The following is a 13371-nucleotide window of genomic DNA, read 5'->3' on the forward strand; positions in this document are numbered from 1 at the left end:
GATTATTTCCACCGCCAAACATCACTAGCGGTAGGCGTATTCTTAGTTCGCACGGGAAGGTACCGCATTGCCTATATCTGTCGCGAACCAGTCATGCAATTTGTCTTGATCAGTCGGACAATTGTAACTTAAATAATTATACTCAATTAATCTTTTTATTTATTGTGACATTCATTCTTAATACTTTTAGTAAATTATTTTTTGTCAATGAATAGTATTTACTACTGTTATTTTCCAAGAGACCTCGTCCAACTTTTCTCCCTTGGTGCACAATGTACTATTTTGTTAATAAAAAAAAACACGTGTGGCACTCGGAGACTGCCGCGGTAAAGCTATTGCATTGCATTTTTTATCAACTTATGCAATTATAAATCGACAATAATAATTTAATATTAAAACAACAATAAAATAAGACCACGCTATATTTATAAACATTAACAAAAGCAAAACATTAACTGTCCCCTTCACACTCATAACCTAGAACGCGCGAGGGAGAGATGGGCAGACTTTTCATGATTTGCATGCGGCAGTACGACGTCACGCCGCGCGCTTATTCACAAACACTACACAAGCGCAACGTGTAAATGTGTTGAACGCGAGCTACATAGTAGGCGTAGTGGGGGTGTCAGGTTATTTTAGTTACGGAATTTCTTGATTCAGTCGCTGCGCTCAAGGCCCGCGATAGAAGCTATGCAATAGCTTAAAAATGTTATAAGTTGCTTTTTAAAAAAATCCCTTAGCGATTTCTGCAAAATATGTGAAAATAAGCACTAACAGGTTGAAAACCAAAAAGTACTATGGGTGATTTCATTACTAAAAGCAATAAATAGATCGTGTAGTACAAGAGTCGTCTCAGAAATTCAGATTCAGATCAGATTTCTCTGATCGCTTCTAGGCGTTTGTCCGTAAGTAGATCTATTGAAATTTTAAAATGAGGAACTGGGTCGTTTTATACATTTAGCACGACTAACGGCGCTGTAGGCTTGTCTCCACAGAACTAACTTAAAAAGAACCGGCCGCTGTCAATTTTTGAATCATTAAGTACGTAATTATATCGTCTTAGTTTTTTTTTAATTTACCAAACCGGTATGCGACGGCTTTCTTGTCACTAATGCGGTATGCACCCGCCAAGATATGTTTTAAAGAATGCGTGTTAAGTCAACAATAAATATTTAACAACATTTGCTGTTGGTACAACGGTCTGTATGTAAACAATATATCTCACGAAGTAAACAGTGGGGGCGATGAATATACGTATTCAGAAAAACAGTTTATTTTAGACGATACAGTTCCAAGTGATAATTGAGAATCAGCAAACAGTTATTGAATAATATCTACATTTAATTTGAAACCTAAAACAGATACAAGTAAATAGAAATATTAACACTGAATTTCAGAATCAACAGGATAAGAAAGAAGAAAGATTTTTATTTTGATCAGGATATTAGAGCGAAATTGTAAAATTATTGTATTGTTATCGGTCTTTGATGCGTGTAAAATTTTTCAAGTTTAACGAACATCTTGAGGTCCTTTACTGGTGGTAGGAGGACCTCTTGTGAGTCCGCACGGGTAGGTACCACCACCCCGCCTATTTCTGCCGTGAAGCAGTAATGCGTTTCGGTTTGCAGGGTGGAGCAGCCGTTGTAACTATACTTGAGACCTTAGAACTTATATCTCAAGGTGGGTAGCGCATTTAGTTGTAGATGTCTATGGGCTCCAGTAACCACTTAACACCAGGTGGGCTGTGAGCTCGTCCACACATCTAAGCAATAAAAAAAAAGGTCGGAAAATATGATGTTCAAATATTCCGTTACATACAAACAATCAAGCGCAAAGCTTAGTAGCTAATAAAAACCACACACAAAGGGAAGAATATTTGTCGTAAATGAAAAACAAATGTGTGTTCCATTGCCATCACAAGCGTGAGCGGAGAGCGGATTTTGTCGGCGTCAGCTTTATATAATTTAGTTCAGCGAAATAAATAAAAATAAAATAATAAAAATGCAAAAAAAACGAAACTTGCCAAGTTATATCGTATGTTCTTCAGTTTTCAGACAAAATTAAAGCATTCGAAAGATCCAAAATAATAATATGAGAAAAAAAACCACCGCGGGATTAAATCGTAAAAATAGTTTAAATCGAACAAACAGTGAATAATTTTGAGCCTATTGTGGCCTTCGCAAGGTTCGAAATCAAACTGCAATATGCAATATGCTTTTCCGTATCAAACAATAGATTGGAAATCATAGCTGTCAGAGAACGAACACTCGAAGGCAAAGTAGTACAGATTATTATTGAACTGTAACGCTTCCTCTGCTAAATGCAACAATTTACGTTTCTCAGACAATGATGGGCTTTGTTGGTCGACCCCGATTTCTTTGTTTGGTCCAAGAAACGTGAAAAAGGAGTTTTTTTTAAGCCGTACGTTTTGGTCAAATTTTGATAAGGATTGAGTCTTGTTTCTTTATTTTTTGAATACGTCGCCGTCTTCTTCAAATATTACACATTCAAAAATATTAGAATATGTAATGCTTCGTCATTTGTTAATCGTGGGGAGTGCTCTGAGGATTTGTCTCGGATAATTCTGTTATTTCGTTTCTATCATCCATACTATCTGGGAACGACGTTCATCACTTACGCAATCACCATCCGGCTGTGTAATGAACTTCCTTCTACGATGTTTCCTGAGCGCTCTACTAATATGTCCTTCTTCAGACCAGGCTTTGCGGAAAATATTCAGCGGTAGGAAGCGACTTGTGTATTCCCCTATCATTGCTGCCGTTTCTGACCGACGATGATTAGCCACCGTGAGATGGGCCGTTTGCTGATCTGCATACAAAAGGCATTAAACTCTCACCCGTGATCAAACCTACGTTGTTTTATAATTATTCTCGATCATGTTTTGGGGGTATATCATATAAATACCCTACGTCGGCTTTTAAAAAGGAACCAAGTATACAAACGGTTGTATTTCAAACCGCAGCCCAGAAACCAATAAAGTTTAGCAATTAGCAAATAGAGGCTTATTTTACATCTTCTATCTGCCTCAGAGCGGTCAGTGCCAGATTCGGTTTCTATGGGCGTGATGCCTAATGATACACCATTCAAAACGATTTGTGGAACGCTTAAATCCATTACGGAACTTGAAATTCTAAAGTCTTCGTTGATTTCATTCAATAACGGGATCGTGTTCGAGATCATTACGGGTACTAATAGTTTAATAGTTTATGATTTGATTAAAGGTCTTCCTGTGGATGAGCGTGCAGACCCCATTTTAAAATTTTCTATTTTTGAATAATTACAGTTGCTGCATGGATTACTATTGTGGAGTCTTAGTTATATGATTTAACAGACGTGGACATTATATTGAGGCATTAGTTGGAATGTTCTGTGTCAACAATAATAATTATCTTCTTTCTTTTGTTCTATAATATTGAATGCATGTATTGAGCTGTCTGCTGGAGGTTGTTATCAGAGTTTAGATGCAAAATTCGATTGACTATCATATACTTAGAGTTTCTCAACCGATTTTCCTTTTCATTAAGTATATATTTACAAACTTTAGGGTTATCAATGAAAATAAATAAAATTAAAAGGAACTTCGTTTTTTAGCACTTTTAGAAATGCAGAAAACGTAAAATTAATTTATATCTTTAGTTGTTATGGTCGATTTTCGAGTAGCAGTCAAATAGTAGTGGTTTATCAATAAAATCTTGCTCCACAGTGTATCCATAGTTATTATTTGGTATTAAGTGCGCGATTAAGTGCCTAAACAAGGTGTGAAAGGGATCCTAGGTTACAGGTAGGTTACATTTGTTGGAACTAATTTGAAAATCATTGATACTCCTTATTTAAAGTCTTAAAGTGCGCTGGAAATTTCCTTTTGCTGTCTGAGAGACGAGCTTGACCATCTACGCATATAAAGTTACGCCGCAAGATAATTGTGCACCCGACCTGATCTCATAATTAGAATCCATAAAACAGGTTACCGAATAAGGAAAATATTTCAACATTACACAGATTACGGTCAGAATACCAGTAATTTTGAGACAAACTCCGGATGTGAGTAAAACGAAAGTTTTCCTGTCCATCGATGCATTAAATAGAGTAATAGCAGCTCACAATACGTTATCTTTGTTCTTTTTCGGTGTTGGCAGAATTCTATTGTATCTTTTATTGAATTGTTGGTAGTTTTGCGTGGTTTATTTTTGAGTCTTTACGTTGGTGGATGCTTGCTTTTTAGAAATTTATGAAACAGTTGATTCGGGTTTTTAATGGTAGAATCAGTTTTTTGGACCATAGAACCACAATTTATTATGTTTTATATATGAACCAAATAATATGTAAAAATATTTAAAGATGACTATGATCTAAATTTAAATAAGTCCAAAAATAACTGCCACCTTTTCCTTCGTATTCATGGTCTCTGGTACCCGATTTACATAAAATAGGCTACAAGGACATTAGCCCATGTCCAACGCTAATCAAATAGATAAAATTGAATTAGGTAATAATAGACGCTAATCTCATTAGCATTTCGTATCGCTGCTTAGAGCACAACACTAAATTCGAACCTTCTAGAGAGTGGTCTACATCGAAAGCGTCATTAACATTATTACGTTTACTATTCAATAGAACAGCATCCACACAAATAGGATTTACACAACTTACACAAAGAAAACCAGTACACTATTAACACGTAAATGAGAGAAGTTTTTCTATTAAACAATAGCATAGTGTAAAGAAAGCAGTAATACAAAAAGACATATCGGAAAATTATATCCATTTAATAAAAAACAGGAATTATACAGGCACTTTTAACTGTTCTGGACTTAGCCATTCGGGATCAGGTGTAATCACTATATCACACACAGGTCTGTACTGACGAAAATTCGTTCAGCTGAATATGTTTTTCTTGTTCTTAACCAATACTCAAAATGGCCATACAGTTACTTACTATTATGCACCTCAGGAAGCTAATATTAGTATAGCCCACCATCTAAAAGAAACTCCTCGATGTACTGGTATGCGTATGCTATAAGACTGAAAATTTCCACCAGTTAAACTGTGTCAATGAATGTCAAAACTGCAGTTAAAACTTTTTTGTTGATACCTCATCGTTACGTTCGTCTTTTTCTTTTCCTTTGGCTCTTTGTCTTAGGTAATGCTGTGTTTATCTGGCAGAGTACTTTCATTTGTCTGGTTGTCAAGATTCTTTCAGAGAATCCTAGTCCTAATTAGTTGTATTCTTAAACAAGAATGCGAGGGTAGTACTGATACGCTACGCTTCTTCTGTTCAATCTTAAGTTCGTTGGACGTTTCTTCCACAACATCTACCAGTTGTAAAAGCGGTCATTCTAACACACTGATTTCTCTACACTATACCGATACAAAGATTCCATTCCACAGTTCACGCACCATAGAACAATGGCGACGGACGGCATGCAAACACCGTAAATTTTATAGTGAAAGCAATGGGAACATAGAAATCTTTGGCGATAATTGTCATGTCTTGTTGCGGGTCTTATGTCTTTTAAAATGTACTAAACATGAGGTTGTATGTACGTCATCTGTTTGTTATTTGAGTAGCGTAGCTTAAATGGAATATTTAATTTCAAAAATAATAAAATATCTAAACTTATACATTTACTAGACTGGAGACACAACCTTTGTCCTATTTTGAAATTTTTTCCTATCAAGTTGGGGTGAAACTGAAGGATCAATATTTTTCTATAAATAAACGCTCCGGAGTCAAGTATTGAGAATGAAGAAGAATCGCGAAGCAGTCAGTATTCCACTTCGAAGTACTATGAACTTATGTCACGAGGTGTTGTCACATTGTTATTTTAAATTGGTCCAGTAATCATCTAATTGTAGATGGTCCAAGAGCTTGTCTTCTATCTAGTCATCGATCAGTTAAGCCTTTTTTCAAATAGACACGATGTCTTTGTTGAAATGGTGCTCCCCCGATCACCCTCTTCGGCCAACCTATACCCTGGGTCAGGAAGGTTAAGTACCTGGGAGTCACCCTGGATGCATCCATGACATTCCGCCCACACATAAAAACAGTCCGCGACCGTGCCGCATTCATTCTCGGCAGACTCTATCCCATGATATGTAAGCGGAGTAAAATGTCCCTTCGGAACAAGGTGACACTTTACAAAACTTGCATAAGGCCTATCATGACTTACGCGAGTGTGGTGTTCGCTCACGCGGCCCGCACACACATAGACACCCTCCAATCCCTACAATCTCGCTTTTGCAGGTTAGCCGTCGGGGCTCCGTGGTTCGTGAGGAACGTTGACCTACACGACGACCTGGACCTTGAATCAATCCAGAAATACATGAAGTCAGCGTCGGAACGATACTTCGATAAGGCTATGCGTCATGATAATCGCCTTATCGTTGCCGCCGCTGACTACGCACCGAATCCTGATCATGCAGAAGCCAGTCACCGTCGACGCCCTAGACACGTCCTTACGGATCCATCAGATCCAATAACCTTTGCATTAGATGCCTTCAGCTCTAATACTAGGAGCAGGCTTAGGGACCCCAGTAACCGTACTCGTCGAACTCGACAAAGAGGTCGACGTGCAACCTAGCCCATGCATCAGCCCGCTGAGTTTCTCGCCGGATCTTCTCAGCGGGTCGCGATTCCGATCCGGTAGTAGATTCATTCGCGAAGCAATTGCTCTTGAGTTGTTAGGTCTCCTTCAGAGGCGCTCGGGCAGCTGTTAGCAAATCCCACCCCTCCTGGCTGAGCCTTTGCTCGCCCACCTGTCCTGGTGAAACTGGAAAGGCCTTCGGGCCACCAGTAATCTCTCAATCATAAAAAAAAAAAAAAAATGAAATGGTGTTTGATCAGAGTTCTTAGCGGCGGCATCGGTTTAGCTGTTTTGGCATTGCTGTTCTGCGTTGGTAGAGATATTAACTTGCTTCTGGACCTGCTGTCCATGGTAAATATAATAAATACGTAGTTTAAAAATAAAACATTTTTTTTTTCTTTTTTCTCGTTATTGCTTATATGGGTGGACGAGCTCACAGCCCACCTGGTGTTAAGTGGTTACTGGAGCCCATGGACATCTACAACGTAAAAGCGCCACCCACCCTGAGATATAAGTTCTAAGGTCTCAAGTATAGTTACAACGGCTGCCGCACCCTTCAAACCGAAACGCATTATAATATAAATAATTTTGCGCATAATTTTGCGGGTTTGATTTTTATTTACACAATATTATTAAGTACGTACTAATGTTAAGTACGTAATTCATTACAAAAATTGGTACCCGCCTGCGGGATTTGAAGACTGGTGCATCGCTAGATACGAATCCACCGGATATCTTATCCTTTAGGCCACGACGACTTGTTATTGTTGTGTTTAGATTGGGTGTGGATGCAATTGTATCTGCCTCTGTCACTTTTCAATGACAATCAGATTAGTTTTATAATATAATCGATAAACACCAGATTTTATGTACGCAATGAAAACTTTCACTGAGATCTAAATACTCGGATCGTGTTGTGAAAATCAAATTCGAAAGTAAGAAGTCACGAGCGGAAACATAAAGGATGTGAATGTTTGTGTTCATCGATTTCCTAATATAATATAAGGCATTTTGGAATTAACATACCTTAATGTAAGACTTATGAATTTTTTTATTCGGCGTTCGGCAGCTATCTATAGTCGCATCGTACATTTGCATTGTCTTAGGGATTTGGTAAACACGTGTGAACTCTTTCTTATCCCAAACTATTCGCTGGTAGCCTAAGAGGCTATTGCAGTTAGGCCCGGACGGGTAATTGAGCTCACGGGCTCAACCTGAGATAATTTGTTAACACTAGCTCTAGCAAGAGCAGTGCTTCGCAGAATCTACCACCGGATCGGAATCGCGACCCGCTGAGAAGCTCCGGCGAGAAACTCAGTGGGCTGTGTTTATGGGTTAGTTCGGTTGTCGAACTCTTCGTCGTAATCGACGAGGACGGTGACCGGTGCTTGAGGGTCCTAAAAGCACCGAGAATGAAGGGGGGGGGGATTCGACAAGAAATAAAATATTTCGGGCGACGGCGGCTTTGCCTTGCCCCGTAGTCGTATAAGAACTCTTTCATATTACATCGGGCAACAAACAAAAACCTATGTAGAAAAAATTTCACGCATTTATAAGACGAAAAATACCTTGACCGAGTTTCCAGTTACCGTCACATACGAATTCAATTTCGTTAATAAATCATCATTACAATTTGCTTTTGGATTCGCGACGATCAAGATGAACGATCTAAAGGCGCCAACGTCCGACCGACCCAAATGCGGTCGGCTTGCGTAATGCGGACGGCGAGCGGTGCACGCCCCAAAATTTGAAATTGAATTTGGAACATTCGAACAATTGCTCCGATTATAGTAGAAAGTAAAACAATAAATTGTTAGCTTTCTTCTTACAGCGACAAGTCTGGGTGAACAGTGTTTGAAATGTTGATGCGGAATTTAGGTTGCATTTTTCGTGTTGTTCGTTTATTGTATTGGTCCTTTTGTTTTTAGCAGCGAATTTGAAATTCGGACGCTTTTTTTCGACGAAGATTTCAACGTGTGACCTGATCCATAGATACAACTGAGTTTCTCGCCGGATTTTCGCATTGGGTCGAGATTTCGATCCGGTAGTAGATGCAGTGAAGCACTGTTCTTGCTAGGGCTAGGGCTAGTGCTAGGAAGCTCTCTCAGGTTACGCCCCTTGAGCTCGCCTACCAGTCTGCGCGTAATTGGAGTAGCCCTTAGATTACCAACTATGAAGTAAAGAAAAAAGAACGTTTTTAAAAGCAAAAGAAAAAAAGAGGAAAATTTGTAGAACGTCCAATTGCTTATCGAATAAACAAAGAAAACTTTAGTGCTGCTCCCACTTCAATAAAATATTTGTTTTACAACTCTGAAAATTATAATGATTCACAAAATTCAGTAGCTTGTAAATATGCTTTGAATACTGTGGTCGTTAACTGATTTTAAGAGCACCAAATAAAGTTTCACTTTTTTTTAAATATCTGCCACTTGATTTTGCACCTTGTACTAATGCAGATAAAGTACATTGGTTTTGATGGTTTTCAATACTCCACCGAACACAGATCACGCGATGTCAGCACAGAAATAAAAAGGTTTATGTCATTGTGTGAAGCCACGCAATTTATGTGTTTTATTTTTGAAACCGTCGAAATGTCAATGGTTTTTCGATACGCGAAATGATCGGATTATTATAATGAGGAAAGTGGAATCGCGACTTTGTTTCGCGGATTACCAAGCAAACGGGAAAAAAATAGATCTGTCCATATTAATTAGGACCACTGCGCTCATTCAACTGGGGTTTCCAGAGATCTTTTCTTCTACGTAACGCCCGACTGTAAAATGAACTCCTCTCCAAGTTGTTTCCCAAGCGTTTACGTGTCCTTCTTCAAACGAAGCCTGCGGAGTGTACTTAGCTGTAGACAGCGACTTGGCTCTGAGCCTGGCATGGCGAACGTCTGCGACTGCTGCTTGCGGAATCAAATTAAAAAAAAAACTACAAAATGTGTAGCCCCATCTGTCCCTTCGATTATAAAATATGACCAAGTGCAATTTTAAGCAGTCTCATTGTAAGTCAGTCTAATTGGTCAACTCTGACATCATTCTTCAAGGCTTCATTCACATTGTGATATCTGTGGGCTTCGATAACCACTTTAATTAGGACCGCGAGATGGTACCCATTTAAAACAAATTGGTAGTCGACCATAGAGTTGGCTATCGTCAAAACTGTATATGACTTAAACCAAAGCCTTCGTTTGTGTACTCCTTGTTTTTACATGTATTTAAAATAGGAATTTAATAAGTACCAATTTATGTTGAACAAATTCAAATTAATACAATTTCCGTTTTGTTTCAGGTGAGAATGGGGTGTCTATGTTGATGTGGTCAATTAGGCGACCAGCACCTTTTGCCGCTTTAAGATCTTCATTAAAAGGTACTTTATTATATATGCTACCCAGCAAGGTCAATATACCCTAATTGTATGAGTTTACTAGCCGTACTCGCCCGCTTCGCTGGGCATTTAAAATTAAAATTATTATTAAAATTTATTGTCATTATTCAAATCATTAGGGAGTTCAACACTCATATAAATATTAGTCTATCCATTAAGTGCATGTATTTGCTACATGGATACCAAATTTCAAGTCTATCGGATGCATGGTTCAGTAGTTGTAAGGGAATATCAGTAAAAACCACTGTAGATTTATATATTAGTATAGATATTGCTAAATGTAGTAGCCCTGGTGATTGACAAATTAAAGAGCGGACGGTTAGCGTGGTTTGGACATGTGATGCGTAGAGAGGAGATGCATGTGACTAGGAGATGTATGGAAATGGTAGTGCAAAGGTAGAGGGGGAAGAAGTCGACCGAAACATGGATGCAGTGTGTGAATGACGATATGAAAGAGAGAGAAGTGAGTGTTGAGATGACCGCTGATAGAAGAGAATGGAAGAGAAAAAATCATTGTGCCGACCCCACCTAGTGGGATAAGACAGTGGAGACATAGAAGAAGAAGATATTGCTAAATGTCTATTTAAATGATAATTTAATATAACATAACATGAAACTGCACCATGGATAAAACAATAAAACATTGTAGAGGTTTCTATATAATATGGGTTCTAAATGTCTGCAGGAGATGCTCTAAAATCTATATAGGTATTAATTAATACGTGAAGCAAAAACTTTGTATCCCTTTTTACGAAAACTGCGCGGACGGAGGAGTATGAAATTTTCCACGCTTATAGAGAATATAGAGAAGAAGTGCACAATGCTAATATTTTTTTTTAATAATGCATAAAAGAAAACATTACACACACTACCATGTATTTGACACACACACGCATGCATACTATTTATTTATTGTCAAACTTTTGTTCTTGACGTCTGTGGTCAAATTGAGAATAGATTAAATTTTGTTTGTCTTTATTAATGTTTTTCTATAGTGTAGTCTTGGCGTTGAAAATGCAATCATAATAGTGTACAAACTTACAATTCCAATTAATTATAGTCGAATTTCGACTACTGCGGGACCTTTAGTAAGTTTAAATTTCATTTCCAGCACGTAATAAACAAGCCTATCGTTTATTTAATTATACGCATTATCTTAAACAAAATTACGTAACGGATATTTTAATTCATTCATTTAGACACATCCACGAATGCGCTCAGTTCTCATGCTCTGATAGTTAACTAGGGTTTCCAACAATGGACTATTATTTACGTGAACAAAACCGTCTGTACGAAGCGCTTGACGGATCCATAAGTATTGGGGTTGTCAGATTAACAAAAAAAAAACACGTTCGCGATTCACGAAAGCTGAACATCTTGGTAGATCGCGGAAGAAAAAAAATCACTATAAATTAAAATAGAAAAAAAAAATTTTTGATTGGTTGATGGACGAGACCACAGCCCACCTGGAGATATAAGTTCTAGCTACAACGGCTGCTCCACCCTTCAGACCGAAACGCAACGCAGAAATAGGCAGGGTGTTGGTGCCTACCCGTACAGACTCAAGAGATCCTGCCTTTTTTTTTTTATTTTTTTTTTTCCTACCTAAGCTGATAGCCTTGAGAGGCTATATCAGCGTCGCCTTAACTAGTAGGTGAGCTCACGGGGCTCAAATCTGATGACGTTGCTAACACGAAACCTTTTTTTTTTTTTTTCGGTTAGAGGGCCGAACCTCCTACGAGGTCCCCGCGCAAAAAGGGCGCGCGGGGTATGTGAGACTCTACGATCTGCATGGTGTTGTGAGCAGACCGCGGGCCCAAGGATTTTAGGGCCCACCCACTAAACGACGCCCCTGCACTCTTACACCCGACGTCCGATCTCCTCCGAGGTCAGAACCCGGATGAGGTAGGGGGGCTACCGCGGTCAACACTACAACCAGACTGCGCGGCTCACCCCAAGGACGCCCAGCCGACGGAGCCTTCGAGGCGAATCGAAGGCTCTGAAACGTTGGCCGTCTCGGTACGGCAGCCCGTCGGGCCGCTCGGACGGTGCCGCTGGTGTCCCGGAATACCCCGCTGGACCAGAACCAGCCTGCCGGGTCGGGACGCGATACACCGTCGACCGGTCGCTCTATTTACTCCACGGCAGCGCGCTAGAGTGCTGGTAGCGCGCCGCGCGGCCTCACCCCCTCAGGTCGCCCCTTGACCTTCACCGGGGGGAGGCCGCTACCTACAGGGGCTGGGACGTACGGGCGTATTCCCGCCTCTGGCCCCCGGCTCGACGGCGACGGATCGGTGGGAAAGGGAAGAGCTCTCCCTCTCTCGCTCCGCCGCCTCCTTCTGCGAGATGGTGGACTCGCAGAAGTCGAGCATCGCCTTCCAGGACGCGTCGCTACCGAGCATCGTAGCCACGACGCGCGGCAGCGAGAGGTCCTCGCTAACACGAACCCTAGCAAGAGCCGTGCTTTGCAGAATCTACCATCGGATCGGAAGCGGGACTACTGAGAAGATCCGGCGAGAAACTCAGTGAGCTGTGTCTGAGGGTTAATTTACTCGTCGAGCCCTTCTTCGCAAGCGACAGGTTCGACGAGAACGATGACCGGTGCTTGAGGTACCTAAAAGCATCGTTAGTGGATCGGGGAATGACGTGACCTACCAATATTTGTTAGCAGTAACATGAAAATATTGAGGTTCCTTACTAATTATTAACGTTATCAAACATGGCGTGGACATTTGTACTTGTTTATGGTTTAAATGCGATCAAACAAGTCAGAACGTGATGTGATCGCGTTCCGCAAAAGAATCCTTCATAATAATTTTATAAAAGGTCAATTAGAACTCGAAATGCGGCTAATCGTAATGTAGTCCGCGTGGTATCGCTTGAGTACATTTTAGCCCCATATGACGTCACGCGTGATGGCGTTGAGCTATTCAAGCTAGCGCGGTATTTTGAGAACAGTTTTGACATTGGAAGACTGTTGCAAAACCGTTCTAACAAGTACCGGAAATTTTGATTATAGTGTCTCAGTATATCGAAGTAGTCCACTAGAATGATAGTGAGCATTATAGTCTCGTAATGCATAAGTAAAGTCAACATTAAGCAAGAAACTCCATTGCCTATACGGCATGAAACGGCACGAACTTTCAAACTATAGCATTAAGTAGTGTCCGGAGAAGACTTCATGTGTGGTGTAAGTTAGGGGCGTTTGTATTTGAATGATTTGTCTGATTCCGGTACAGTATCCGCATTGGATAAACAAAAAAAATTCTTTAAAATCAATAGTGGCCTATTGGATGAGACGTTCAGTTTCTACAACATAATTAACAGTTTTTTTTTTAAATGCTTTATCTGACTACACATATTGCCAATGGTTTAA

At 39.8% G+C, this 13371-nt stretch overlaps 1 protein-coding gene across 2 annotated transcripts in view; it reads left to right on the top strand.

The window, feature by feature from the left end:
* Positions 1-13371, top strand: part of RhoGEF64C (Rho guanine nucleotide exchange factor at 64C) — a 165753-nt gene that overhangs the window by 72822 nt on the left and 79560 nt on the right. The window contains exon 3 of one of the 2 annotated variants that reach the window (XM_089731099.1): positions 9900-9977. The exons of the other annotated variant lie outside the window; for it this stretch is intronic. The gene's annotated coding sequence lies outside the window, so the exon portion shown is untranslated. The remainder of the gene's footprint in view (positions 1-9899; positions 9978-13371) is intronic. 2 annotated transcript variants of the gene reach the window in all.

This window comes from Bombyx mandarina, chromosome 11, assembly GCF_030267445.1.
Source record: "Bombyx mandarina strain Sakado chromosome 11, ASM3026744v2".
NCBI classification, from domain to species: Eukaryota; Metazoa; Arthropoda; class Insecta; order Lepidoptera; family Bombycidae; genus Bombyx; species Bombyx mandarina.